The sequence below is a fragment of the Anser brachyrhynchus genome, assembly GCF_964034855.1.
Source record: "Anser brachyrhynchus genome assembly, chromosome: 2".
Classification (NCBI taxonomy): Eukaryota; Metazoa; Chordata; class Aves; order Anseriformes; family Anatidae; genus Anser; species Anser brachyrhynchus.
Window position 1 is genome coordinate 15,499,945 of NC_137695.1, and position 17,025 is coordinate 15,516,969.

Sequence of the window (17,025 nt, forward strand, 5' to 3'; positions counted from 1 at the left end):
CTGCCCATTGTGGAGTGACTTCAGGCTGACTGAAAAACAGGCTGCTAATTTTTATTTGCTCAAGTTAGGGAATACGATTTGTGAGGAGTGGCATCATCAAGCCATTTTGCAGAGCTGGGAGCCCATTACAATCAGGAAGCAGGGAGGACAGAAGTAGATTAAAGCTCTTACCCTTTAACATGATCTGTCCATGGCTCTCATAAGGATTCCTGACAAGAAATCTTGGGATTAAGGTCCTATGTCTCTTTGCTGCTTTGCCCACCTGGGTGCCAGCTGGGTGGCACATCACAAGGAGAGAGGAAGCCCCTGCTCAGAGTGGAGCTGCTGAGAGGCAATCAGCTGGGAGAAAGGTTGGTCTCAACATCTGGGAACAACTATTCCCAAATAGTTTATACTCTCTTGGCACAGTAAACTACTGTATTTCAGGTTACCTTTTCAGGGCTAGTGGAGGATAGATGAATTAGTTCAGGGCCTGTCCTGCTTCACTTGACCAACACAAGGGATGCTAACAATCTCTTTCACACTTATATACATACACCACTGGTAAATATTTGCTCATTGCCATTAAATAACCTTGCTATGATTCCTGCTGTTCAGAAAATGTCTCAAAGGGAGATTTAATGGCATGTGAATACCAGAAAGACAGGTTAACAGTCCGCAGTGCAAAAATATATTTGGAAATGTAAGTGCTTATGGTACGTTGAGAGTGCAGCAGCACTACTCCTCAGTATCTTCACACTTAGTAGTCCACAAATGTTGCTGTGGTCCTCTGCACTGAAGATTTGTTCCAAAATACAGTCTTGTTAGACATTTTTCATGGACCTTCATGAACCTGGGCTGTGTTTTTCAAAGATGGGCATGGGAGTTAGCTGTTTCCTAAAGCTATGTAGCAGATGGAAGTTGACCTTTGTATTTTTGAGTGTCCATGTATAGACAATTTATAGCAGCTGTTTAAAAATTCTATTGACACTTAATCAAATAGGCGACTTTCTATTTTAAAAAATACATAAAGGCAGCACACCATCTTTAATGATGCTTTTCCATTGGTTTATGTGATTTCTGCTATTTTTTGAAATATGCACCGGCCATTACAAATTCTTTTTATTGAGAGAGGGAATCTTGGCCAGGGCCCCAAGGTTATTACTCACTGTATTCAAAAGGTACTTGGGGGATCTTTAATTTCCAACTGGAGAGCTGGCAGAAGGACAGTAGGTTTAACATTTCCTCTGAAGGATGACACCTTTGAAAGTGTCACACGCTGCTTATTACTGCAGCACACTGGATGTGAGCCAAGGTGCCAGTATGGGACTTGAACCTGCAAGTAGTTGGCTGTAAGGCAGACATGCTACCCACAGAGTCACAATGACACCTAGTAGCATCTTAATTTAATAGACCACTTTTTTCAATGGCAGCCTCTTATCTTGCATTTTTATGGTCTGGATCACTGAAAGTTTACTTTTCACTTCAACATGCATTTATGGAGAATGACACTTTGTTTTCCTTGCCTGTATTGCTGCTGGCAACTCTGAACAATATACTATTGAAAAGTTATGTCCATTGAACAGTAAACAAAAACTTAACATTTCATAACTGCTTCCTCTAAGCTCCTTAAAGATATTTTTAAAAGTTAGGAAAAGAAAAATTCTGCCATTCTGGCTGAAAAACAAAGCAAAGCAAAACCAACCAACCAACCAAACAAACAAACAAAAACAAACAAACAAACAAACAAACACACCCAAATAGAACAGGGTGAAGCAGAAACAGGGTCTGATTTGGGCTGATGGGAGGCAAAAACATTGCTGGGAATGATGGTCTTCAACTTTAGAGAAGCTGTGGATGCCCCATCCCTGGAAGTGCTCAAGGCCAGGTTGGATGGGGCTTTGAGCAATTTGGTCTGGTAGGAGGTGTCCCTTCCCATGGCAGAGGGGATGGAATTAGATGATCTTTAAGGTTCTTTCCAACCCAAACCATTCTATGGTCATATGATTCATGAAGGATGGCATGGAGGGGTGGGAACTGGATAAGCCGGGGTGTCATGGTCAACGTTGCCTGTTTGTGGATTGTTGGGAAGGCCATGAGGATGGGTGGTGGCATAGGCTTGTTGCATAAGCTGGGATGGTGAGGCAGTGCTGGAAATACCGAGCACAGAGCTCCCTGGTCCATGTGCATGGTCTGGCAAGGAAAAACAGCTCCTGCTGCCAGTGATGGTACCAGTACTGCTGCCAGGGGCTCTTTGTACCTTTGCTTTTCTTGGCTCTTGTTCTGTGAAAGGTTGGGCACCCCTTTCCTAAACACAGATCCAGATTTGCAGATGTCTGGGAATTGAGCTGAGGGAGAGCTGCCCCAAGCCTTCCCAGGCCTGCGGCTCCTCTTGCTTAAATGAGCTTCCTTGTATTTGAGTGTTTGCATAATCCAGGATTAAACTGTGAGAGCTTTACAATGTGTTTGCCCTCCAGATCCGAAAGTTTATTTTTGACCATAGCTAATAAATAGTTAATACTCACATTTGATTAAAAGAAACCTTTACTAAGAAAAAAACAAACCCAAAGCAAAACTCATAAACTCCTTAAATATCAGAGAGATTTAAAAAAAATAAATCTATATATATAAATAAAACATTAGTACACTCAAGGGAAAACAATATCATTTTGATCTCAGAAAATATATTTGTCAGCACTTAAAGAAAAATATAAGCAATTCTGTCAGGTAACTAACGGAATTTTTATGACTGGTGAAGATGATACCACTTCAAAAGTACCACCACTAATTTATCTGTTCATTTGAAAACATCAGTTTGAACATGACACATTCTTAACTGCAACAAGTTAGTGGGATTTTCAGCTAAGTGTAATTTCTCCACATTGCTCTCAGACTCTGCATGGACACCAGTTCTCCCAACCGTTGATTCACAAAATAACCTTCCAGTGGTGTCAAAGACTCTGTAGCTTTGGGGGTGTCCCCATGGCCTCCAAAGCTCTGGTCAGGCATGGAGCACCTATCTGTAGCTCCAGTTGGGATACTGGGGTCATCCACCCCAAGGCAAGCATCAAAAGTTAGCATGAGCTAGTTACCATAAGTGCTTTTCGTAGGTAAAGGAGGAGAAGAGTCACCTTAGGAGGTGCCTCATCTCATTCCCAGATCCCCAAGATCTGAGCCATCTTAGACACCAAAGCCAAGTCCAAAGGATTACTGTCTGATGGTTCCTGTTTTTCTCCACTGGTCATAAAGAAGACATGAAGTCATTAACACTGACGTGGATAGCTAGCTTTTAGTTATTAGAGCTAGCCTATGGTCAGTATGAGGTATTTGAAATATATATGCATGCTTAGCAAACCACATTTCTGAGAAGAGCAATCTTATCTTTTTAAAACAGCATTTACACTTCTCTATCTTTTCTTTACTTATTCTTGGCATTAAAACTGTCATAATAACCATAATAACAATGCCATCAAGGATGATATACAAGGAAAAAATCAGAGGAGGAAATTTACTTAGAGATGAAAAATTGTGTGTGGTGTTTTCTGTCTTGTGGTCTTCTGGTTGTCTTGCAGTTGAAATCTGGTCTGCACTATTGATAAGGCCATTAATTACTACAAATAATTAATAAAAGTTTTTAGAAGTCTTATTCTCACATTCTTCAATAACAATTTTAAGCACTGACCACAGCTCTGCATATGCTCAGTCACAAGTGGGGTCCCTATCTGAGATGTGCTCAGTATGTCTTCTTCAGACATCTAATTAAGAAGTACATTTGCCAGCAAATTTCATTATTGAGAAGTCACTCAGAGATTCATATAACTGTTACAAGCAAAAAAGAAAAGTAATCAAGGAATTAACTGTTGGACAAACATTTACCTATGAGTCCATTAATTAGTTAACCAGGCAGTTCAAAAGTAATTCTCACAGCTTTAATAAGGAAGATATTGAATGACGAAGTGTCTATTTTAATTCCATTTTGAAGTGGTTATGATGCTACCAGTTCCCAGAAGCTCCATTCATTTGATATTCTCTGAAAGTCTTACTTTGGGACTAGATTAGAATTCTAGCTCTAATCTAGAAAACAACAGGAAATCAGCAAAGAAGCAAATATTGAAACCAGGACTAGTATTCCAAGAATTCTTATAGACTTCTTATAGAAGTTAAATTATAAGAAGTAGACATTATTTTTAGTCTAATCATTTATAAGTAGTCTCTGCTATGTGAGGGATGAACTGATAACCTGAATGTTTTTGTGCACATGGAGTTGTCAATTCTTCAAAGAAGACTAAAGAAGAATAAATGAGAAGGGTGCATTAAATAGGGACAAGCTGCTCCACAGAAATATTCAGGTGAGGTGTGTGTAGTAAATGTGCCTCAATGCCACTGACATTTACAGTTACGGCATTAAACAGCTTTGAGACTCTGCTCCTCAGTTCCAAAGCATACATTGCAAGCCATAGGAAAAGGAAATGTTTCTTATAAATCACGGTGTCACAAAAAGTGCAAAAATTACCGTATTTTAGCCTAGAGTGAAAAGATTATAGTTAATGCATTAAGCATGAAATCTCTTAAATTCAGAATTTTTCACTTCAACAGCTCTCAGGATGTGTGAAGTTTTCTTGTTTGTCTTTAGAGAGAAAAAATGGCCATGGGCCTAGATTGTTACTCTGTAATTTTCACTACAATTTCTTTAACTTGGTGTTCAGGTTTATGGAATATATAATTATTTTCATTGGAACGCACATTTTAACATCTGGGAGTAATTTGAAAGAATGTAATCAACTTTGTCCTTTTTCTCAGAGAGTATCTTCTGGTAATATTTAACCCATAACTGATTGCATGATTTACCAATTTAGCCCTGACTAACTTGTGAAATTTATCATCTTTGGCTGTTACTACACAAATCTATCATGGTAACAGAACTTGGTTTTCCAATTATTTCTGTGTACAATGCCTTTCTTGTCTATGGAAGGCTGTTTCATTCATGCTTCTGTGCTGGTCAGCAGGGCTAACACTGAGAATAGGAATTCCCTAAATGTGGTGGAACCTCTTTATGGTGAAGGTTATTTTTTTTTTTGGAAAAAAATCCTCCTTTTCAACACTGGGCCAAATCCTGACATCCACCCATACTTTCTACTCTTATGTTTTCAGTCTTCACTCAATTTAATACACAGTATTATATAGTAAAATGTAACTCACAAGAACCTTAAGTTTGATCATATAACATTAAAAGGATGCAGAAGTGATTATAAATATGCATAATGCAGTTCTGCTTGTGTCTGATCCCAGGATTGTGCAGCTTCTCACTGTTTCCCAGATTTTGCAGGACTGATCCCTAAACAGCTTCCCATTATTTTTCAAGACTGTGGTGAGCCTAAATCAAGTCTCGTGGAAGTCAGTGTCAGCCTTGTCAGCCTCACTTCCCCTACCTCTCTTCTTTGAGTGAACTGCAAGGTTGGAGAGGGACTGGGAAAAAAGACGAGAAAGAGCAATATGGCAATAGAAAGTGCGATATATGTCTTTTGAATAAGGTCTAGGAAAGGTCAAATAGTAAAGAGGTGAGAAAAAAATAACAAAATAAAAGGGCAGGTGCAAGTGAGAGAGCTATTAAATCAGAAATGAAATCAAATTGGAGAATAAATCAAACGATAGAGTCTAGACAGAAGAAAAGGTTGCAGGCCCTAAAAGTGCTGGGAGAGAGCATATGTCAGTGAAGACAAGACAAATCAGGATTTGCACACATCTAGTGCAAGAGTGCCCAGCAGAGCACATCTTATAGAGGAGGGAGATACAGAGGGGAAATTTATCTGCTGTGTACAGGTGAATGTGCAGAAAAAAGATCAAAATCAATTTGTTGCTTGATGCAGAAGGACCAGATCTGATTGCTTAAATATTGAGTCTTGTGATGGAGGAGCGCAACATCCTCTGCCTAGACAGAGACCTGGTACTGACAATAATACCAAATGTTCATGCCCAAGCAGTAAACAGGGGAGTTGAGGGAATTCCCCAGACATAAATCATCCCATAGTAAAGTAGAAATTGACTCTCCCTTCCTGCTACTCTAATACCACAGGCATGCTGGGGTATGATTTAATCTGTGTTGACCCCAAACTTTGTAAAGATAAATTTCTGCACATTTTTGGAGAGATCTCATTCACTTGGAGGTAACAGTCGCGGTGGTTGCATGCATGGAAGATGGATGGCTTCTCTGTTGTCTGATCCGCAGAGCAGTTATGCTGTAACCATGCATATTATTGTTCCTGTAATTGCATCCATCATACCTCCTGTAAAAACAAACAAGTGGACTCCCAAACTCACTTAAAACTAGATAAACAACTGTTCTTTGGCAATGTGACAGATACTTATTGCCTGCGAGTAGCCCATAACTGATAGGAAGGACAAGGATTAGGGTGGATTTGTAAACCATAAATTGTAGAAATCCACTCAGAGTCTCCAAGCCAGACTCTTCCCTTAACTTTGCTTGAGTTATGTCAGGAATAAATCTGTCCTTCTGTTGAAACTCAGTGAAACTTTGTGCAATCTCTTTACTGTGTCAGTCATTTATGTGTTACAAAAGCTAGAGCTTCAGCAAATCTAAGTTAGCTGGTAATTTTTTTTCCTCCTGCTTTGTAGAAGGATGAAATGTCGAATTTTCTGTGGCTCTGTTTTGCTGTATAAAAGGGTACTACATTAAATTCATTAGAAATAAGTGAAAATGCTGCAGAAATGTGATTTTATCCTTGCTGGTTTTGAAAGAGCTGAAAACAAAAATGCTTCTCCTAATGTATATAGAATATATATCCAAAAAGAATTCAAACTTACACTCATTTTGGTTTTGCCCACAATAATTGAAAATACAAAGCAATTAATCAAGATTAACTAGAAGCAGGGAAAAAAAAAAGGAAAAAAAAAAAAAGAGATTTAGCTAACACTCTAAACTGAATTAGTGCATGGGTACACTAATTCAACATTAGAACAGATGTGACATTATTCATCCTAATTTACCTGGCCCATGGGGATTTTGAATGCAGTGCCTGGTGACTAGGGGAGCCCCGCAGTTTGAGCAGTGCCTTTCTTTGGGGCTATCCTGGCCACACATGCCTATCTGCTAACTCCAACTTCAGCGTGTGCAGGAGCAGATGTGATGCTTGCTACAGCATACCCAGCAGCTAGCAAACTTTAGTTGTGATACCTTAGCATGTCACAGGTGCCCAGGTGGTGCTCTGATCTTCCAGACTTTATTTCTGAATGAGAAAGTCCACACAGGAGCTGAAAGCAATTTAGGTCACGGACAAATGTTCATCACAGGCAGCTCTGACAGGTGAAGATGATCACTCCCTCAGCTCTTTGCTGCTCGTCATTTGCCAGTATCTTCTCCTTGGAGTAAGCTGCCCAAAAGACCAAAACCATATTTTTAAAATTGAAAACCATATTTTTTATTTGAACATAAGCTGAAGGAACAAGCTTCTTACCATGGAGGAAGTCTAGAATGAGATGTAGTAAAAGTGAGAGTTTGTAAATTAACTTCCGCCTGCACCATGTCCAGACAGAGGCTTGCTGGCAGGGGTTACTCTGAACTTCATCAATGTTCTACTAAGTTGCACCAAATTTTGGTACTCCCCCAAAATCTTTTTTTTTTTTCTTTATTTTATTTTTTTCCCTGTAATCTCTGCTGCACCTCTGTTCCCTGCACTTCTTAATGGTGTCTCGGTACTTCTGGTTCTGTCCTCCCTTACTGTCTCCCTCATGTTCATCCTGTGCTCCATAAGCCTTCCATGCCCCACCAGGCTCCGTTGTTTTCCCAGAACCTGTCTTCTTCAAGGTTCCTTCTGACCCAGAGCAAAAGAAGCAAGAAGGCTTCTGCCGTGCTGCCGTCTTACGGAAACCTGCAATGCAATAACAAATGGTTCCCTTGCAGAACTACAGATGAACTCACAGCAAGCTCACCTCAGGGAGGGGATAGTAAACTCCTCTCACCAGCTCTGGTTCAGTGGTAGCTTGGTTCAGCTACAAACCCCAATAAAAATCCATCTTTACTACCTGTCAGAAACCCAGCTCCTATCTGCGCACCCCACTCTTCAAAGCAGCTGCTGCTCCTCTCCACATGTGTCCCTGCAGCCTGAGGGCATCTTTTCCCTCTAGTTTACGGTGAAATCTAGGAGCCCTTCGTTTTGTGCTCCCTGAATGAGATGCTCTGAGAACGACGGCACATTCCTGAAGGTGAGACAACCCATCTGATCTATGTTCACATGGGTTAGGCAGTTTTCACATCATGTTTTCCCTGAGCAGGATGGTTATTTCTGACCACCAGCTGGGAGCCTTCGGGAGCCGCAGCATCTGTAGGTGGCACTGCTACCTCCAGAAGTGGATCTTTGACTTCGGTGAATCTGTATCTAATTTTCCTGCATGTATCCCTGTAAACAAGCATTGCTTTGGTTAATCTGTATCTAATTTTCCTGTATGTCTCCCTGTAAACAAGCATTGTGTTTCAGTTTAACAATGTTCTTAGCAGTGATGAGCGTAAAAGATGGCAATACAGAGGAAGCCACAACAACATGGTGACAGAAACAGAAGAAAACCACCTGGAAAATCTGACACATGCTCTGACCATTGGTTCATGTTTTCTGACTTTAAAATAGGACAGGCGGGATTACATACATCTAATGCAACTAGAGGAGACAGTCAAACTAAGTTCATAAATGCAGAAATGGAACAAATGGCAAAGATGTCATAAGGAAAGGACAGTGTGAGGGCATTAAGAGAAGTAAGAGATTGGAAAGGATGCTGTTTCTCCTCAACTGCAAAGTGGTTGCAACCAAGAGCAGATTTAGTGGCCATTAGCTGCAGCTTCTTTTTCATTTTTTGTACTTTTTTATGGCCTGTGTCACAATAGTTTCTTCTTCTAAGTCACGGAAACTCAGGCTTACATCCATTCCTACTCCAAGGCAAAACACAAATGAATAATGATGCTTTCCAGAAGTAGGGTGTCAGCGCAGATCTAGTTCTGAAATGGATCCAGCTTCTTGGGGAAAATACCAAACAATTCACTTAGGTTTGAGTCTTTGATGTTTCATTGTTTTGAGTTGATAGTTTAACAACAAATAGTTATTTCTTCCTGTGGAAATGTTATTGGGTACAGATCATTTCACACAAAGGGGTTATTCTCCTTTGCCTGTCTTTTCTTTCCTGTGAAACAGTTAACAATGTTATTTGGAAAAAAATCAGCTACGTGATGCATTTGAATAGAAGGAAGGAGTGTTGTGACAGCTAGCCGGGGACATAGCAAGGTGCTTAGTGTGGTTGTTTTATTGTACATTGCTCCTTTTGACTTTTTCTGCAGAGTTCTGTACAAAGACAGCTGCTGCAGATTGAATAATGCATCTTGAGCATATTAGATGTATCGTGCATATTCAGCACTGAAAATAAATATCAGATTCCCATACTATTGCGTATTGTTCAATAAATTTGGCCCATTGTGTGTCATTTTCCTAGTGCGGTTTGTCTCTTCTCTCTTCTGCCATTTAGCATTTTATTTGCCTTTTTTCTCTCTTTAATTTTCAGATATTACAATCATCCCAGTATTGTTCAAATAGAAAAGGGTCTTCTCTTCTTGCAGAGTCTGCAGGTGAACTCTGGAATACAGTTGCTGTTGTCTGATATTTACTTGGATCTGAAACTTCATATCATTCACACCTTAACCGACCACATTTTACAGTCAGGAGGCCAAATCCATGGCTGGCACAACTCCACTGAACTCACTGGAGTTGAACTGCTTTATTGAGTTGCCTTGTGAACCTAGATATTTTAAATGGATGTGCTATAGTCCTTGGAATGGAAATATCAATGCTTTTCAATACAGCACAACTTTAACTATAACCCCAACTCCTTTATTTCCTCTAGGGGCATTATGCTAGTTTTATTACTGTGTGGGGAAGGTCTTTTCTCCAATATGCTTCATTAGTCTATGCTGGTAGAGAGGCTGTTTTTTGACTCTATTTCAATTGTAAAGTTGGAAGCATGTCTATGACATAACCACTTTATGAGGGTATTTGAAACTGGAACTGTACTTCTGCGAATGAGATCACATCATAGGCATTGACCAGTGTGGTTATTTCATTGCTGGAAATACTTGGGGGAAATCACTTTTGAGAATTTGTTATTTCAAGTGTGTATCTGTGCTGCATCTCCCACCCACCTGTAAGTTCCAGTCTGACCTTTAGCTTGTTGGACTCTCCTCTTTCCCCTCCATTCAGTCACCATTAGCTTCAGCTCATACTTCTTTTTGATTTTCCAGTTTCCAAAAGAAAACATCTCTCCATGGACCTCTGTATATGTACATGTGTTCACCAGCCTACCACCAAGGTCTCTCATTTCACGTCTCAACTTTAACTCACGCCCATCTGTCATCACCATCTCCCACTTCTGCCTATTTTAGCCATGTCTATACCAATGAATAAGGACCAAGCAGTCATCCACAGTTGTTGATATTGTTAAATGACTAGACTGCTTCTGCCATGCCAGCCGTCACTTTTTGTGGATGGAGATATAGAGAACAGGGTGGGATGGAGATTGTTCCCAGTGGGCAACAAGAGTCAAGCAACGTTTCCAAGGAGTTCTGATATATGCACATGAGCTGTTATGTGTCCCTCATCATCCTGGCCTGTTTTATATATTAGCAGACATATAGCTGATTTGTAAATGTCTAGAGGATCTGATAATAATTTTCCTGCTCTGACTGAGAGATGATTACCTGGACTGGGACTACCCCATAAGTAACCACTACGTATGCCTAGAAGAGAACTGGAATCTCATTTCAGTTTTAGGCTGCACATGCCTATGATGAAGGACTGCCTTTTCCCTGCTTTTTGTACAATGTTAATCCAATGAGTACCAGTATAATACATGATAACAAATAATCCTATTTTAAAGACTTAATTAAAATTACATTTCACCTTTGGAAGAAAGGTTACACCTAGATGTTGTTTATTCCTCTGGCTTTCTTACACATACTTCACTGTATATTAATCTTTACCTCCAGGTGATACATATCCAGAAGTTGATGGATTTTAGAAAATAAGTTTTTCATTAAAAGAAATCACAGCCCAGTTATAAAAATATTTTGAATATTTATTGCTAGTCATAGCTAAAGCCAAATCAATGATAAAACGCAAAGCTGTTGTTGAATGCCTCATAAGTTGAGCTTTATAAAGTACTTTTTGAATGATTCCATTTTTCGTAGAAATCCCCACATTGTTTGTATCTGTGTATCCAGACACCTGGACTTCTCTGGATATATTCTAGCAGAGAGAGGAAGTATCTATACCAAAATAACAAGATAAACAAGTATGCAAAATTATGTAGCTTTTAAGATGTGGCATCTTGAACATATATCTATAAACTCTAAGTAATATCAATACAGTTAATGGCACCCATTCTTTAAAAATTCAAGAAACCTTAGATTATTACACAGGAACATGTGCTCCCCCTCAACACACACACACACAATTGCACAGACTTTTGGAGGGCTGCTCCATGTGGAGGGCTAGCTGATGATAGTAGTAACTATTCAACTACTGATCTTTGAAAAACAGTCTCATCCTAGTGCAAGCTATTTGTTCGTATGGACTGCTAGCAATTCTTTGTGTGTATGTGTTTTTGGTTGGTTTGCTGCCATGAAGAGCAAGTCTTACTCATTTATTCAACAATCTGTGCAAATTTAACATCATTTGGTTAATGATTTCCCTGCCAAATTCAGAGAGACAATTGTACTTAACTACAAACCTCATTTTAATATCCTATTTAAAAGTCTAATCGAACCATTACTATTTTGCCTTTGATTTGTTGTATCTTTGTGTTGTCTTGGAGATTTTGATGTTGCTTACTTCCAGCTCTATTGATATTTAGAACACGGATGGCATTTTTCTAGAAGCATAAGAGGATGAAGTGCTCTCTGATGGGATACAGCTCAGGTTATGAAGGGTCTAAGGGAGACACTTCACTTCTATAAAATGGAGATGCTCTGTTAATGACAATGTTAAAAGAAAATAATCAGCTAAAACTGGAGTGTATGTTGTGGCAATCATGTTCATGGAATTAGCCATGGAACTTCAGGTTCAAAACATGAATACTAAACCCAAGAAAAAAAATAAATATGTTAACATCTGCAAATAATCCCTTCTAGCAGCAAGAAAAATACATAGATTAATAATAAAAAATGGTGAGTCAACATGCACCCTCAATAAGGCAGTTTGATAGTAAAATGTTAAAATACCTCTTGTAAAACAGGTCTAGTATCTAGTTAGTATGGGGGTAGGGTACTGGTTGGCAAACTGCTGCTGAAGAAGGCAGTAAGATCCGGTGCAGGACTTCCCAAATTCTGAAGTTCAAGAGCATGATCATCTCATGTGCCAGGGTCCTGCTAACAAGACAGTTTTGATGCTAAAAATAAGCAAATAAATCATAGAAACATAGAATGGCTTCATCTGGAATCATCTGGTTCCAACCTCTTCTAGTTTAAAACCATTCCTCCTTGTCCTAGCATTATTTGCTGGAACAAAATGTTGTTCCCCATGTTTTTTATAAGCCCCTCTTAAGTATTGAAAAGCTGCAGTGAGGTCTCACCGGAGCCTTCTCTTCTTCAGGCTGAACATCCCCAGCTCTCTCAGCCTTTCTTCACAGAAGACGTGCTCCAGCCCTCTGATCATCCTCGTGGCCCTTCTCTGGATCCGTTCTAACAGCTCCACATCCTTCTTGTGCTGGGGGCCCCAGACCTGGTTGCAGGACTCCAAGTGGGGCCTCACAAGGGCAGAGCAGGGGGGGACAATCACCTCCCTCCCCTGCTGGCCACCTCTCTGTTGATGCACCCCAGGATGCAGTTGGCCGTCAGGGCTGCAAGCACATACTGCTGGCTCATGTCAAGTTTTTCGTCTACCAGAACCCCCAAATCCTTCTCTGCAGGGCTGCTCCCAGTGAGTTCTTCTCCCAGTCTGTACTCATGTCTGGGATTGCCCCGACCCAGGTACAGCACCTTGCACTTGGACTTGAACTTCATGAGGTTCACATGGGCCCACTTCTCAAGACTGTCCAGGTCCCTTTGGATGGCATTCCCTCCTTATGTTGTACTGACTGCACCATTCAGCTTGGTGTTACCTGCAAACTTGCAGAGGGTGCCCTCAATCTTGCTGTCTATGTTGTTGAACAGTACTGGTTCCAGGACAGACCCCTGAAGGACACCGCTCGTCACTGGCCTCCACCTGGACATAGAGACATTAACCACCACTCTCTGGGTGTGGTTTTGCCGAGTCTAATCACAAAATGAGAGATAAGTACAGAATACAGTGATTTTTACCAGTTAAACTCCTTTTTAGTGTTGTAGCAGTAGTCATGGAAAAGACCACAAAGATGTAGGTGAACTACTTCAGTGATGTTATATCCTCTGTATAGTTTACTACGCCATGCTTTACCTCTGTAACAGGAGTAAGGCATCCATTTTCTTATGCACAAGTTGAGTGAGGTTCTGCCATATTTTATTTCCAGATTAGAGAAAATGTCACTCAATGCTCTTATTTAAATTAGAATGGAGAAAAACATTCCTTTCATGTAATTAAAAAAAAAAAAAAAAAGAAAAAAAAAGTTAAATCTGTTAAATATCCACTGATGTTCTTATGAGCTTAAAGCAATGCATGCATTGCATCTTGGACTACCATAGTTCATATATCATAACAGGTAACATGCATCAATTTTTAGACTGAAATATTTTGCTTTTCTGTGTGGTAGACTATTTCACTAGTCTGTCTGTTACACAGAAGACCCAGGGAAGGCTCCTGTAGACAGGCAGCCAGGACACAGAGGTGCCCTGTGTGCAGCTCAGAGGCCTACTGAAGCATCTCACAGTAAGTGCTAAAGTAGAGGGAGGTATACTGTATCTATATGTGCATACCTGCAAACATAGAGGATTCAGCCTCCTATGGCGAGCTTGGAAATTATTTAGCCATCTGCTCAGCAGATCACTCAGCCCAAATATAAACAATTTGGACAGCACATAAAGGAGATATCTCTTGTTTTCTCTCCCACACACATTCAAAACTAATCTTGAATTTGAGGTCTTTCATTCAAAATTATAGTCCAGGCTACAGTCCCTACTGGGAACTGACATAAAGCATTACCTATAAAAGTGATTAAAGTGTTGGTATCTGCATGTACTTCTGAGCAGCTGGTCTATATTTGATGCATATCTCTGTTCCCGGCTCCATTATAGAAAGGGACAGTACAGAATGAGCTAACTGGCAGAAATCTCTGAGGATTTTCCTTTGATATCAGCAGGAATTTTAGCAGTTTTCTTTCTTCTCTGCCTGCGTGGAGAAAATCCTGGCTTGAACCTGCTGTGCTTATGGCTGCATTTATCAGTGCTGGAATTTGCCAGGCATTTTGTAGGTGCTCGGGAGCACCCCAGGGAGGAGAGGTTTCTCAGCCCGCTGGTGTTGGCAGTCCTGGTGGTAGCACCGGCTTCAGGTCCTTCAGTGCATTTGAGCTCAGTTTGCTTTTAGGAAAACATGCTTGATTATCTTCTTAACCCTTCACTTCAAGATATTCTTCCTACCAGCTGTTATCCAGTCCTGCAAAATGCTGAGCACTGTCAAATATCACAGGGCTTTAGCTGGACAATTAATTCTTTGCAGTGCTCCTACCACATGCCACCACCAGAGTCAGAGGCTGAACAGCTTTGTCCAAATAGACTTATCCTTCCACTGTGAGGAAATAAAATATTCACAGTAGATTATGTTAGCTGTCTGTCTGAGTTGCTTTATCACATCCAAATAGCTGTCCTATTTTTCACACAAGCCAGCAGCCTCCACAAATTTCATTACCTGTATCCATCTTAACACTATTTAAACAAAAGGAAGGGCTTTAAAACGTGAGAGAACAAGCCTAGATATTTTCCCATGGGGCACCTCTGAGTTCAATAGTATCTTCGCTTCAATATTTTTTCTGCATCTCTTTCAAGCTAACCACATCCAGATTGTGGACATGCCAGGAAATGCCATTCTGGGGCTAATTTACTGGTACTGAAAATGTTATTTCCAGAACTGTCACTTTCGAAGGGAATTTGAGTATCTACAAGTATTTCAACTGTGAGGATCCTTTTTCTGACATTTGGGATCCATCTGCACTCCAATCCAGCTGGAACCAAATGGGCCCCATCCATCTGTAATCTCCCTGAAACTGTCCAGGACTGTCAAGGAAATTGCACTATGACCACACTGGAACCACTGTTGGTGTTGGCTGGTACGGTTCAATGCTTTGTGTGGAAAGGGATTTAAATGAGATCATTTCACTACCCTTTTGGTAAATTCCATTGGGAAACAGCTGGAGGCAATGATTTCATTGCCTTATTATTAGTTGTATTCTAGGACACAATAGAAGCAGAAAATAATAGGGGTTGTGTCAGAATTTCAAATTGTTCTCTCCTGCCCAGCATCAGCAGCCCGGGGTCAACAAAATATGGACCAGACGTGAATCCCACAGGCAGGATAAAAATGGAAGGGTGCATCAAATGGGACTCCACAGGGGCTGTTCTTGGCTTAGTATTTTCATTAACAGATGATAGAATAGAGATTATACAGACGATAGAAACCCAGAAAGGACTTCAAGAATATTTACTGCAGGGCAGCCCTTGAATGTAAAATAGTCTTGACAAACTAGAGGCCAGAATGTTATTCATCTGGCAGAAGCACTGGGTAATACACCTGGGCAGGGCTGATCATCTGCATAAATACATAATGGGGACCAGACAGCTTGGTAGAGCTGGAGATTACAGCGGATCAGCATCTGAACATGAGTCAATAGCATCAATCTGTTGTATGATGTTCTCCTCCTTTACAGGAATGTACAAGCAAGCGTAGCTGGAAAGACAGGTGAAGCTGTCTTTCACACTCCACACAGCTCAATTTGGACTCAGCAACAGACTTGCCAGTTTGAGGCACTCTGAGAAAGATGGTGACCAAAGGAAGAGAGGCCAGAGGAAAGGAAATAAGAAAAATCAGAGCTGTAGCAAAACCAACTAATTGGGTGACTGAAGGAACAAATGATGCTTAGTGTGATCAACAGACAGTGAAGTTTGTTAATATAGTTATTACTTAATATAGTGTTGTGTCTTGGTCATGAAGTAATAGGTTAAATGGTTACAAAGAAAAATGAGTCCAGACATTTAGAAAAAAACTCTCAAATTGTAGAGATAAGAAAGAAATAGATCATCTGCTGAGGCAGTGAAATCTCCAGCTGTACAGATCTTTAAAACAAGGGGAACAAACTGATTTCAGATAGGATACAGTTAAAGTGATCTTGCTTTGGAAGCCTCCAACTCTCTGATCTTTCCAATTTGGAGTAACTTGGCTGTAGTCTCAGCAACAGTTCTGAATAGCAGCTTTGCAGTAAAAAATTAATTGCTGCACTTCAGGTCCAGTCCTAAATCTGTCAAGAAATAGAAACAAAAACAAAAATATGAATATAAATATAAATAAATAAAAGAAGTGAATTAAGATTTCAAAAAAAGGATGATCTTTCAAGAACAGAGAATCTGAGATCAACGGAAGCCGAGGTTGCTATTTATTTTAGAAGAATGAGATAGTCTCTAGCTCTACAGAGGCAGAAGGGCAGAGTGGCACCTTCTTCTCTTGCACCTTACATTTCCGTACTTAACCAAGTGCAGACCTGTTTATTTTGCTGAGAAAATACAAGGGCTTTTTAAACCTGTGAAAATAGATGGATTGGCTAGACACTTTCCAGAGCTAACTTCCTGTAAGAGATAGTGTTTACTAAGCCAATACTCTCCTTTGCTGTACAAAACCCATTGAAGATTAGTGCTTGTCTTGGACTCAGAGTGTTATTTGGGATCGGTCAGCTGTGTGTCCCCTGGGATGTGTTCTGGCCCTAAAGATTAGCCAAAGCATATCCTGTAAGGAAAATAACTTCCCTACTGAGCAGGACAAAATAACCCAGCCAAACAAACAAAAACTTCATAGCAATCTTCAGATAACTTCCTCAGGG

General features: G+C 40.2%; 1 long non-coding RNA gene across 6 annotated transcripts in view; it reads right to left on the reverse strand.

Moving 5' to 3' along the window:
• Positions 1-2,571: 2,571 nt before the first annotated feature.
• Positions 2,572-17,025, reverse strand: part of LOC308190184 — a 41,727-nt gene continuing 27,273 nt past the window's right edge. For 2 of the 6 annotated variants that reach the window (XR_013946983.1, XR_013946988.1), the window contains 2 exons: positions 16,308-16,449; positions 2,572-15,201 (listed from right to left, as the gene is read on the reverse strand). This is a non-coding gene — a long non-coding RNA (uncharacterized lncRNA). The remainder of the gene's footprint in view (positions 15,202-16,307; positions 16,450-17,025) is intronic. The other 4 variants (XR_013946984.1, XR_013946985.1, XR_013946986.1 and 1 more) reach the window with 4 other exon arrangements.